The following is a 12,630-nucleotide window of genomic DNA, read 5'->3' as shown; positions in this document are numbered from 1 at the left end:
TGAAACCTTCCACCTGATGTTTGCATTGTGTTCATTTCAAGAAAAAGGAACTTGCTCGATGTATTTTTTTGTTGTTGTGGAAGGTTTGCCAGCTTTATGTGAGCACACCGCTGACTGACTCGACCGCAAAAATGAAAATGAAAAATAAAAACTGATCTATTCAGATAGTTCTGGGTCTGAGTTCCGAATGTTTAACGCATTATCATCAGCTGTATGAGAACAGCATGCCTCACAAATGATAATGCTTCAGTTTAGCACACCGCTTTAATTTAAGGACCATTAACTCTGAAGTTGTATGCCTCACTGGTTTCTGATCCCTGATCCCAGGGACTTTGTGTTCAGAGGACTATTCTTCAGGATGTATTTGTGTCGATGATGTGCACCATTTTGTGCTGACTCTGAACAGATTTACATTTTTGACATGATGATGTATAATATCATTTCCAGATCAAAGACCTGGTAACCATTGTGCCATAAACGAAATTACTTGTTACAGAATAAATTATGCGTGATTCATCATGCTGAACATTGAAGTGACAGTTTGCAGAGCATGAAACATGGTAGTTTGACGAGCTGGGTTATGATTATCTTCATGCTCCACTCTGCTCCATCTCCATTTCTGCTCTTCCAAACTTACGAACGTTTCCTGCCATTCAGGTATACCTCATGATCAACATCTGCCTTCCTCAGTTCTAATGAAATGTCGCTGGACCTGAAATTTTAACTCTCATCTCCCTCCACAGATGCAGCGTGACAGCCTGAGCTTTTTCCAAAAATAACTGATTTTGGTTTTTAACTTAGAATATCCAGAAGTCTTTCAGGGTTTATTTGCCTTCTCGTAAAGCATTCTTATTTACCTACTTCAAGTGATAGTTACGCAACAATAGAGCAAATGACATTCTGTTTTGAATTGTCTCAGAAAACTACTTTTTAATTACCTACTCTCATGAACACAAGTATTTCAAAAGATCACATGTCTAAATATGTTGTGCAAGTCCAACTTCCAATTGCCTAAATAATTTGAAGAGATTTCCCTGGATTATACTTCAGCATTCTCTTATCTGAATGATGCACCTGCAATATTTCCAAATTGGATTAATTTCTTCGTTTTGAAGATGTCATTCAAGTTGATATTGATGTTAAGAAGGTGTGAAGTGTGTTGCCTTTCATTAGCAGGGGGACTGAGTTTAAGAGTCGCGACCTTAGGCTGCAGTTCTATCAAGCCATTTTGAGACCACATTTTGAATATTATGTTCAGTTCTCGTTGTTTCATTATAGGAAGCATGTGGAAGTTTGGATAAGGATCAGAAGAAATTTATCAGGATGCTGCGTAGACTTGAAGAATTGTTTTGTGAAGATAGTTTTCGGGTACTAGGGATTTTCTGAATGGAGCGACACTTGATGACTTGATCAAGGTGTACATGGCGAAGAGAGGAATTGATCCAGCGGATAGCCAGACAATTTGTCACAGGGCAGAAATTGCTATCACGAGAGGGCATAAATTCAAGGTGTTTGGTGGTAAGTTTAGGCGAGATTTCAGAGGTACGTTCTTAAAACAGAGAGTGTTTGGTGTATGGAACGCACGGCCAGCAGCGGTGGTAGTGTCAGATACATTTGGGATATTTATGCTATTGTTGGGTAAGCACATGGATGACCGTGATATATCGATGTATAAGACAGTTTGATCTTAGAGTACGACAAAATGTTGGCACAGCATCGTGGTGGAATGCCCTGTACAATACTGTACTGTTCTAACTCCTATGATTTGTGCAGTGTGAGATTCTTGCAGATATTAGAGACGGTTTCACCAATCTCTCCAGAATTCTTCGTACTAGAAACCTTTACTATTGCCATTGTTGATACAAACACTGGTCTTGTAATGCCGAGCAAAGTTGTCCAATACATTTTGATTATGTTTCCATAGTGTCAGCAAACTTTTTTTAAAAGTCATGTTACTTCATGAGAGCCAAATCACAGGGAATGTTCAAAAAACAATGTGTAAGTAGTTCTTGAGGGAGTGTTCGCAACGAAGAGAGAGTGCACTCCTTTTCTAAGAGTATGCTCAATTTTAATAATGGGCGTAACATATACAGGATTTGCTATAAATGCACTGGTCAGTTGATGAACCACTGGCGATTTTGTTTCTTGTTCAAATCTTACCTGTATTATTTCCTCTTTTAAACAGCTTGCTTCATATTCATGTCGCATTTGCGTTAAACCTGAAGGTACAGTATGTGTCACAGTTGTGTTCATTGAGATTATTGGTCTACTAACAATATTGCACACAGATATTTGTGGTGCTAAAATGTAACCCTCAACACAAAGACTCAAGATGATGAATGTTTGTGTTTTCCAATAAGTTTCCCCTTCTCTATCGTTTTCTCTCTTCCAGTCAATTTAGTAACAATTGCAATCTTGGCCTGGGGAAGATGTGGAATCTCCACCTGCACAACTCGCTACCTTCTGGCTATTTCAACAGTAGAGCTTTTGGTCGTTATCATTGAGATCATACTGAGCAAAATCAAGAACGATTACTTCCCACCATCGTTCCTGGACATCACTCCCATGTGTAGTGTTCGCTATGCATTGCGTCGTGCCATTATAGACTGTTCTGTCTGGTTCACTATTGCTTTCACCTTCGATCGATATGTCACCATTTGTTGTGAGAAACTCAAAGCCAAATACTGCAATGAGAAAACTGCAACTGTGGTTTTGGCAACTATCGGTAGTCTGCTGTGTTTAAAAAATATCCCGATCTACTTTAGGTTTGAACCTTATGAAATCATTAAAATGTACCATGGTCCTGTTCAAATAGAGATGCATACAGTGACGACCCTGTCTGGCAAGGATTTAACAAGTTTGAGAAGATCCTAACCCCAATACTTCCATTTGGTTTAATTTTGTTCCTCAATGCTCTGACAGTGAAACACATTATAGTCACCAGTCGTATCCGCAAGGGTCTGAAAGGTCAGAGTAAAGGAGATAAATGCAGTGATCCAGAGATGGAGAGTAGAAGGCAGTGTGTGGTTTTACTATTTGCCATATCTGGCAGCTTCATATTTATATGGCTGTATATTTTATATTACTTTGATGTTGATGAGATTTTAGATAGTGATGGTCAATATACATTTAAAGTTGTTGCATATATGCTGCGGAATTTGAATTGCTGCACGAACACCATTGTGTATGTGGCATCTCTTCCGAGATTTCGAGAGAAGCTCAGGAACCCATTGGAAGCTATTTTTACATAAAACATACAACTAACTTGCTAACAAAACAAATTACAGCAACACTGAAATTGCGAGAGGTTGTGGATCAGGTTATACAAATGATAGCTTGGAGGACGACATAATTCCCAAGAAATGTTAACTGTTGGGAATACTTTATCTAAAATTACCAAATTGGAGAAACATCAACAGCGGCTGTTGGATACCAAGCACGAGAGAGCTCATAAAAAACAGTGACGGTGGCAGGAATGAAGTAAATAACCACCCCCGCCATAGAACAGCACAATAGGGGTTCGATGAATACATAGAGAGACCTGGATGGACAGATATATATATAAGAAAGTTGTGGAGCCCGACGCCATTCACCTCCTTGCTCAGGCGATGCAATTCAGAGAGACCATGGCTGAACAATTGCATCGAAACCATTATGTTGCATCATCTTACTCACTTGTTCATTTGAAGCAATGGATACTGATCAGTTTCAGTGTTGAACTGAAATTAATTGAGAGCTGAAATTGACAAGACGCGTCATGCATGCTTGACGTGAACAAGGCACCAAAACAGACCTTCGGTTGATCACATGTATACAGGGCAGCAGAGCAGTCACTATGTCTCCTGCAGGGGCGAAAATGAAGCAGGACCAATAGTCCCTTATCCTCCTCCAGTGATTCGATTTTCAGCTCCTCGCATGTGCTCAGGAGATAAACATATTTCCTTTTATGGAAACAACTACGGTGCAAGCTGCAAAGATTCTTCTTTGTTGCGAAACTCGTTTTGCGAGTCTAATTATACAGCCATAGTCATAGCGACATTCTTCACGGAAACAGACCCTTTCGTCCAACTCGTCCATGCCGACCTGATATTCAAATGCAATCTAGTCCCACTTGCCAGCACCTGGTCGATATCCCACGAAACACTTCCTATTGATATACCCATCCAAATGCATTTTTTCTTGAGATCTGTCCCAAACGTATTTTCCTAGTCCACAAACAGATGAAACACCCACATTAGTATTGTATTCGCACATTTTTCCCATGCATTTCCTTTCCCCAATTCATTTTCTTCCCTACATTCTCACTGTTGCCAGGAGGCCTGTGCAGAAAACCATCACGGTCTTTTCTCGTTTTCAGTTGCTGGACCGATCCCACATGGACTCTATACCTTTTCACTCTACATCGCGTCTTGCTATTGACTTAATTCCATTTCTTGCATGACATGCCGTCCCCTCTGCCTGTCTTCTTAATATTGACATGTATCCATTGACATTTAATCCACAGTTTGATTCCCCTGCTGCCACATCTCTTTGATACCCGCAACATCATACTTGCCGACTTCAATATGTGCTACCAACTAATTTACTGGTTTATAAGTGAAAACTCTCATATTTCTCCTTATCTCCTTGGATCCTGCGTATTTTCATACTGTCTACCTCCGGTTGTTTGTTCCGCGAACTTTAACATCCTTTCTTCAGCTCTCCCCCTTTAACTCTTGCCAATCAGGTTAATTCTTTCTAATCGTGCGGCTTTTCCATCCCATCGCTTCACACTAAAACCCCACGACCTGACTTGGGTGGAGGAAGTGAGGCAGTTGTTTCTTGAACAGAGGAAAACAGAAACAGCCGCAAGCTCAGATCAAGGCCTGACAAACACGCACACATGGATTGAGGGCTACTTTCTCATTCCATGATCAACGCCGTAAATCGGTTCTGGATTAATCATTTACAGCCAATTCACACTTGTGCCGAAAATAAACGTTACCGGTTTCAACATTGCCACGTCACTCAGGTCCGTTCCTGTGTTAGCCTTACAACTCAGCCATTCTCGTGCTGTGCCGAGACTGGACTATTACAATGCACTTCTCCTTCTCCGCACTCATTCCATATTTTATGAAGGTTAGATAAGTCAGTAAAAGTTGTCAGTTGTCAGCTGCCTGTTCATGGGATTACACAGTTCCCAACTCGTAACGTTAACTCTTTACTTGTTGGAAACACCCAGGCTTCTGTTTCTCATTAAACTGAATTAAATACGTTAATCTTTGCTTTTTTTATCGATTTACCAGGGCTCCTTCCTACACAGCTGTACTATCGGCTTTTCTGCCACAACTCCAATTGTACTTTTCATCTAGTCTGCCTGCTTTGGCTCTTGCTATTTCTCTCATATGCTTGAACCCTTTAAGAACTTCCATTTCGACAAAGTGATTCAGACTCCCATTAATAAAACCAAATAAATCAATCAGATAAATCAAAATTCTCTCAGCACGTCCGTTATTTAAATCTCTCTGCAGCGGTTTACATCTTTAAAAAACGCATTTATCGACCATCCTCATATATCTGTAACACACTCTGGTATTGTTCATGCCTCATCATATATCGACCATCCTTCAGCTGCTACAATCTTGTCGATCTCCTTAAACTCCCAAAACCCTTCCTGTAATTTCAATCTCTGCGCTATCCTCCAGACTCGCCAATTTCCCAGAGGTGTAGGAACACCTATGTTTCTGAAGCACACGGAATCGTTCGAACCACCTTTCGTCAGTAGCCACCAACAACCTCATGTCTCTGTTGCTTGTTAAAGCTGATCCAGTCTCCGCGTGTCTGCAAATGCCTTCAGTACCATAATGCAATGTCCTCCCTCAATTTACAAAGACAGTTATAATTTTCCCACGATATGTTTTCTCCTTAGTCTCCTTGTACTGTCACTCACTCTACAGGTTCATCAGCCCTAGAATCCTTCCCAATATTTATATCATCCTCAAGCCATTACTGCTACATTCATGTTTGAATCCTTTGTGAGAACCCTCCGTTTCTCTCTGTCAATATCAAATTCTCACAGCCCTCTCAGACTGTGAGGTAACTTCTAGCCTCTCGTGCTGTCAGAGAGTCATCGAACCATACTGCAAGGAAAGAAACCCTTCGGTCAAAACAGTCCACGCCAATCATATTCCCAAACTAAACTAGAACCATCTGCCTCCACCTGACCGATATCGCTCCCAAACCTTTTTTAAGTATCCGTCCAAATGTCTTTGAAACTTTGTAATTGGCCCTGCTCAGAAGGTCATCTGACACGCGGACCACCTGGGTAATAAGAAATTGACTCCTAAGTCTTATTCAAATCTGTCTCCTCTCACCTTGACAAATGTTATCCCGAAACTTGAAATTGGCCATCTTCAGGAAAAGGCAAGTAAAAAGAACTTTGCCTTTAACTATCATAAACGGTCTAATCTCTTGTATCATCCTTTTTTAAATAGAATATTCAAAGTACTTTTTTAAATTTACACATCTTCCTCTATAACTGAAACATCTCCTAGCTGTTCCATCACTCCCTATCTCTTTTCACGAAATCTCTTCAGCCTCATCGAACAGCCAAATTATGCCCATATCTGTAACTCGTTCTAAATCATTAAATCTGTTTTCTGCATGTTTCTTCAATCCCTCTAACTCCATAAAGTGCTTCCATAACTTGCAACAGCCCCATCATCCTCCAGGAGACTTTCATGGTCCTTTTGCTGCAGTGTTCCCAGTTCTGTCTCCAGACTGCAAAACGCGTCTTATCTCTGAAATTGCAATGCTGTATTTTTCAATGAATCCTCCAGTCTGAACAGCATGCATTATTCGTGGAAAATTGTCCAGTGTTTGTAACAATTCCTCAATTGTGATTACCTGATTCTCCCGCCTCGGGCGACTGACTGTGTGGAGTTTGCACGTTCTCCCCGTGTCTGCGTGGGTTTCCTCCGGGTGCTCCGGTTTCCTCCCACAGTCCAAAAGATGTGCAGGGTCAGGTGAATTGGCCATGCTAAATTGCCCGTAGTGTTAGGTAAGGGGTAAATATAGGGGTATGGGTGGGTTTCGCTTCGGCGGGTCGGTGTGGACTTGTTGGGCCGAAGGGCCTGTTTCCACACTGTAATGTAAGCTAATCTGATCCAGCTCCTCTAACATGCCATGTCAGCGCAATGTACTCTAATTATATAGCACTCTGTAAATCTCTAACTTTTTCCAGTGCCTATGGACACGATTGTATTTGCATCTGTATATCCAGAAACACGCCGTATCTCTTAAAACCCCTTCTAACATTTCGGCAGGTGCCATCACAGTTACTTTCATTAGCTGTTTTGTTTCTCCCTGCACTGGCTCAGAGGGCGATAGTCATAGGATTTCTATTGTACTGTGAGTAGAATAGCGGTTCTGTGGCCGAAAACGAGACTCCCGGATGGTATGTTGCCTCCCAAGTGCTCTAGTCAGGGATGTCACCGATCGACTGCACAGCATTCTGAAAGGGAAGGGGTGGGAGAAGAGTCCGTTGTCGTGGTGCATACAGGCATAATGATATAAGTTAAAAAAAGGTGTCCGGAAGGCAGAATTCAGTGAGCTCGGAGAGACGTTAAAGACGGGGACATCAAAGGCAGTGATCTCAGGAGATCTACCAGTGTCACGTTCTAGCTAGAGTAGAAAGGAAAGAATCTGCAGGTTGAACACTTGGTTGAGGGCTGGTGCTTGGGGGAGGGGCGGGGCGGGGGGTTCAGGTTTGTTGCTCTTTGAGACGTGAACTGGGGAAAGTGGGGCTATTACAAATTGAATAGTCGACATCTGAACCAATCCGGAACTACTCTCCTTGAGGAATTTTGTGCTACTGCTGTTGGGGAGGGTTTCAACTGATGTGGCAGGGCACGGGGAACCAGAAGAAAAACTCGTGTAGTGTGTGAGGTGGAAACGAAACAATGTAAGGAACAGAATCTCAAAGTTAGCATTGCAAAGGCAAAGAGTAGGCAGAGAGCAGATAAACGCAAATGAACTGAAGTGCAAGTGCGTTAATGCAAGGAGGATATGGTCTAGGCAGACAAACGTAGAGGTCAGATTGGTGACTGGGAGCATGAAAGTATTACGATCTGAGAAATTTTTGAGGGAAGGGCATGATTGACGACTGAATGCTCCAGGATATAGGTACTTCAGACGTGGCATGGAGTGGAGAAAAAGGAGAGAGGAGTTGCATTGCTGGTCAAGGATAATCATGGAAGACACTGTATAGGATTTGAGCAGTGAGGCATTATGGATCGACCTGAGAAATGAGAAGGGCATAGTCACATGTTTGGGGCTTTACTACAGGTCGCCCAACAATGAAGTGATGTCGAATAACAGTTAGGTAAGCAGGTTATGGACAGAGGTAGAACCAATAGGGTGTGGTGACCGTAGATTTTATTTTTTCCAGCATTGACGGGTATACAATTAATGTCAGAAGTCTGGATATTTCAGTACGTTACAGGAGCATCCAGGAATGTTTTCTAGAGCAATATATCAATAATCCAACGACGGGAGGAGCCATTTTGAAACCGGTGTTGCTGAATGACCCAAGCCAGGTGGTCCAACATGTAGTGATGTATTTCTGGGGTAATAGTGACTACTAATCTGTAAGTTATAGAATATTTGTAGACAAAGGTGCGAGTAGTCATACAGAAAGAGTACTAATCAGGGCAAATGCCAATTTTATCAAAACTCGGCAGGAGCTGGGAAATGTGGATTGGGGGCAGCTATTTGAATGGAATTCCACATTTGATACGTGGGAGTAGTTCAACGATAGGTTAAACATCGTGCAGGAGAGGCATGCCCCTTTGTAAACAAGGGACAGGAAAGTCAAGATTTGTGAACTATTAATAACACTCGACATTGTGCTACTAACCGGGGGAACAATGAAGTGGTACACAAGGTCCGGGCAGCCATGAACAGAACAGGCTTTGGAGGAATATAGCGAGAATAGGAGCAATCTTAAGCGAGTATTCAAGCTGTTTTAAAAGGGTCATGAGAAAACTTTAGCGAGCAGAATTAAGGAGAGTCCAAGGCATTTTCTCAATATATAAGAGCCAAGAGGTTAACTAGAGGAAGGGTTGGTCCACTAAAGGAGACGGAAGGAAAGTTGTGTGTCGAACCTGAGAAAATGGTTGAGATTCGCAATGATTACTTTGTATCAGTGTTCATTGCCGAGAGGGACATGATGAATGTTGAGATTAGGGGCGCAGTGGTTAGCAATGCAGCCTCAAACTAGCAGGATCCCAGGTTCAATTCCAGGCTCGACCGACTGTCTGTGTGGAGTTTGCGTGTTCGCCCCGTGTCTGCTTGGGTTTCATCCGTGTGCTTCGGTTTCCTCCCACAGTCCAAAGATGTGCATGCCAGGTGAATTAACCATGCTACATTGCCCATAGTGTTAGATGCATTAGTCAGAGGGAAATGAGTCTGTTTGGGTTACTCTTCAGTGGATCGGTGTGGGCTTTTTGGGCCAAAGGGAACCTTATCTAGAGGTGGAAGTTTGTTTACTCTGGATCCCGTTGACATAAGAAGGGAGGATGTGTTTGGTAGGCTGAAGGATATTAAGATGAACAAATCCCCAGGATAGAATGGGATCTGTCCCAGGTTGGTGAGGGAGGCGAAAGAGGAAATAGCTGGGACCCTGTCGATTATCTTTGTAGCATTCCTGAGCACAGGTGACGTGCCAGAGGATAGAGAGTGGCTAATGTTGATGCTCTGTTCAAGCAGTGTTGTAGAGATATTCGAGGTAACTACAAACCAGTGGTGGGAAAGTTGCTGGAGAAGGTACTGAGGGCTAGGATATAATTATATTTGAATGACATTGCCAACATCGTTTTGTGCGGTGGAGGTCGTTCCTCACCAACCTTCTTATACCATGGTGGATATACTATGTTGTAGAAAAAATTACAAGGTCAAGACACCGACTGACATATCTTCAAACCTTCCTCCACTGCCATGAAAGTGATGGATTCAATCACTGCCGCCAACAACAGTTTCCACGGTCAATGAACCCCATGGAAACTTTAAGACAGTTAATAGAAGATTCTCCAACAAATTGAATTGACGAACTACCAACTGACAACATGCATATGCCACGTATTCCCGACATGCTGGAAATTACACTATTTCCATATATTCTCCTGACAGACAGGCAGATGGAACATACCGGAGTCACTATGAAGCACACCTCAGACGATGTACATATCACGTGGAAACGTGACACTACAAAATTATGGTGCGAACTATGGTAGAAAAGAGAAACCCAGATTGTCAAATGGTAATTCTAGGTGTCCCAATCAGACGGATGACCAGACACTAACATGGGCAACCTCAGGATTCAATATGGCTACGCCTCCAGAGATAGATGATTCCGAAAACACTGATGACTGTGTGCGGTGCCCATTTGACACGTGCGCGCTTTCACTGCTCGAAGTGATGAAATAATGTCTGCCAGACACCAAGGCAAAGTACGACTGTTTCTGATTGTCCAAATTCGCATGCACCTCACACTTTATCCAAATCTTATTTCTGTCAACGCAGGTCGAATTAACCGGGTTACACTTCTTTGGTTGCACACTCACTTTCATTTAGATTTAAATCATTGATCTGTTGCGATTGTCTTTCATTCTCACTTACCTTTTATGTGTTTATCATGCTAACCATCTCGCCTTAGTTCTCTGGGCAATGTATCTTCATCTTAGCGTGTTGCTAAATCATGGGACACCATGACCACCTCATTTCTGTCTTTCCTGGCCACACCATGGTAACATCGCTTCAAACACACGAACCTTTAACATTGAAACGCGAGGTGAGAGACTAGCAGGCCTCTGTAGCCAACTGAATATTCCATATGGTGTACGCATTCCTTCCTTTCTTAAAAAAAAAAGTGTTTTGAGATAACAAGTAGGTGAGGGTTAGCGCATATGCACTATTGGCATTGCATTAGGTCAGAACTGTTCAACTACTAAACAATAGTTTCATAGTTGCCCTTTCGAAGGACGAACAAACCAAACGGAATACAATCGAAACCTACATCATTGGGATCACAATCGTCATCGGGAACAACACCCATGAGACACGAAACGGACCAGGCCTCAATCAAAGTTACAGTCTCTCCCAACTCATTGTAACATTGCAAATATTTGACGAATCCTCGTGAATGTGATTTGCCTGTAGCTATAAAATGCTCTGTAATGTTGATTGATTTTTTAATAGATTTTTTCTTGTATTATTGAATAAACAATGCTCGTCATTTTTCCCCATTTTTCGGTACTTTTAAAAAGATTTGGTATTCGTCTATTTCTCCAATGTCTAAAATATTCCCTGATTTTACAATGTTAGTTCAAGTTTTGTTAGGAAATTTTCATTATTTTTGTTTCTGTCTCGTGGTTGAACAATGTTCTTTTCGGATTTTTTTGTATTCGTTGATCAATATCCTCGTTTTCTGGCGTTGTTTAGTATATCTCTTTCGTTATTATCATTTTTCGTTATGAATTATTTTGCATTTGCTCGTTCTCTCTATTTATTTTGTTTACAATGTTGTCTTGAAACTCATACGCTATCTATAACAGTGTAGTGTTTCAAGTATATAAGGTATTATGCCTCATTTGAGCTTAATGATCGCGTACTCATCGCACAAGAGATTGGTCTTTTCTCATGTGATCAATCACACTTTGCGTTCAGGTTCAAGAGGAGCGACTGTGGCTGGACACACTACTCAAGATGACAAATTTCTGATGAATTTTAAAAAGTGGGCAAGAATTAAACTGTGATGCGATATGAAGTCAACAAAACTGACTTTGTCAATCCACATGCTCCAGGAACCAGACAGGTTGCGAGTGCCCACAAGGAGTTTGCAAACAAATGCGAGAGCAGCAGACCTTACAACACAAAAGCTAATTTATGATTGAAAGGACAATGGAATGTCGCCCTCGGTAAAATCGGTCACATTGACCTGTGCAATAGACATGAAAGTCCATCGCACCCTTATTTGAAGAAGGTTATGCGCACCCAGCATGTCCAGTACTGGGCATATGAAGACCACCCTGCCGTTGACGTGCCAAAACCTGGTTGATTCCGATCGATCAGGGTGATAGAAAATACTCGAACCACTGGAAGACACGCCAGACCCTCCAAAAGGGTGCAAAGACTTTGGAGTACAACAATTTTGCAACACCATCTTAGGAGCAGTGACAGGAGCTATAACTGCAGAGGGGTAAATCTAGAATAACAATCAAAAGAAAAGATTCCTTTGAAACCATCGGAAGAAGACAAGACGACATTACCACGTGGAGCCTGTCCAAGTTCTTGTGTGATGTAACATGATTATTAAAGTTAACTTAAAACACAAGATAGATTTATAATTATTTACCATCTTTGTACCATCATGGACAATAGACAATAGGTGCAGGAGTAGGCCATTCAGCCCTTCGAGCCTGCACCGCCATTCAATATAATCATGGCTGTTCATTCCTAATCAGTATCCTGTTCCTGCTTTATCTCCATAACCCTTGATTCCACTATCTTTGAGAGCTCTATCCAACTCCTTCTAAAATGAATCCAGAGAGTGGGCCTCCACTGCCCTCTGGGGCAGAGCATTCCACACAGCCA

At 41.9% G+C, this 12,630-nt stretch overlaps 1 pseudogene; it reads left to right on the top strand.

Annotated features, from left to right (window-relative positions):
• The first annotated feature begins 1,421 nt into the window (after positions 1-1,421).
• Positions 1,422-3,251, top strand: LOC122552349 (putative G protein-coupled receptor 139; annotated as a pseudogene).
• Positions 3,252-12,630: the final 9,379 nt, after the last annotated feature.

This window comes from Chiloscyllium plagiosum, unplaced genomic scaffold (assembly GCF_037043375.1).
Source record: "Chiloscyllium plagiosum isolate Xiang-an unplaced genomic scaffold, Cpla_swu_hap1 HiC_scaffold_52, whole genome shotgun sequence".
Lineage (NCBI taxonomy): Eukaryota > Metazoa > Chordata > Chondrichthyes > Orectolobiformes > Hemiscylliidae > Chiloscyllium > Chiloscyllium plagiosum.
The sequence above is the reverse complement of the archived record's forward strand: the minus strand, read 5'-3'. Positions and strand labels throughout refer to the sequence as shown.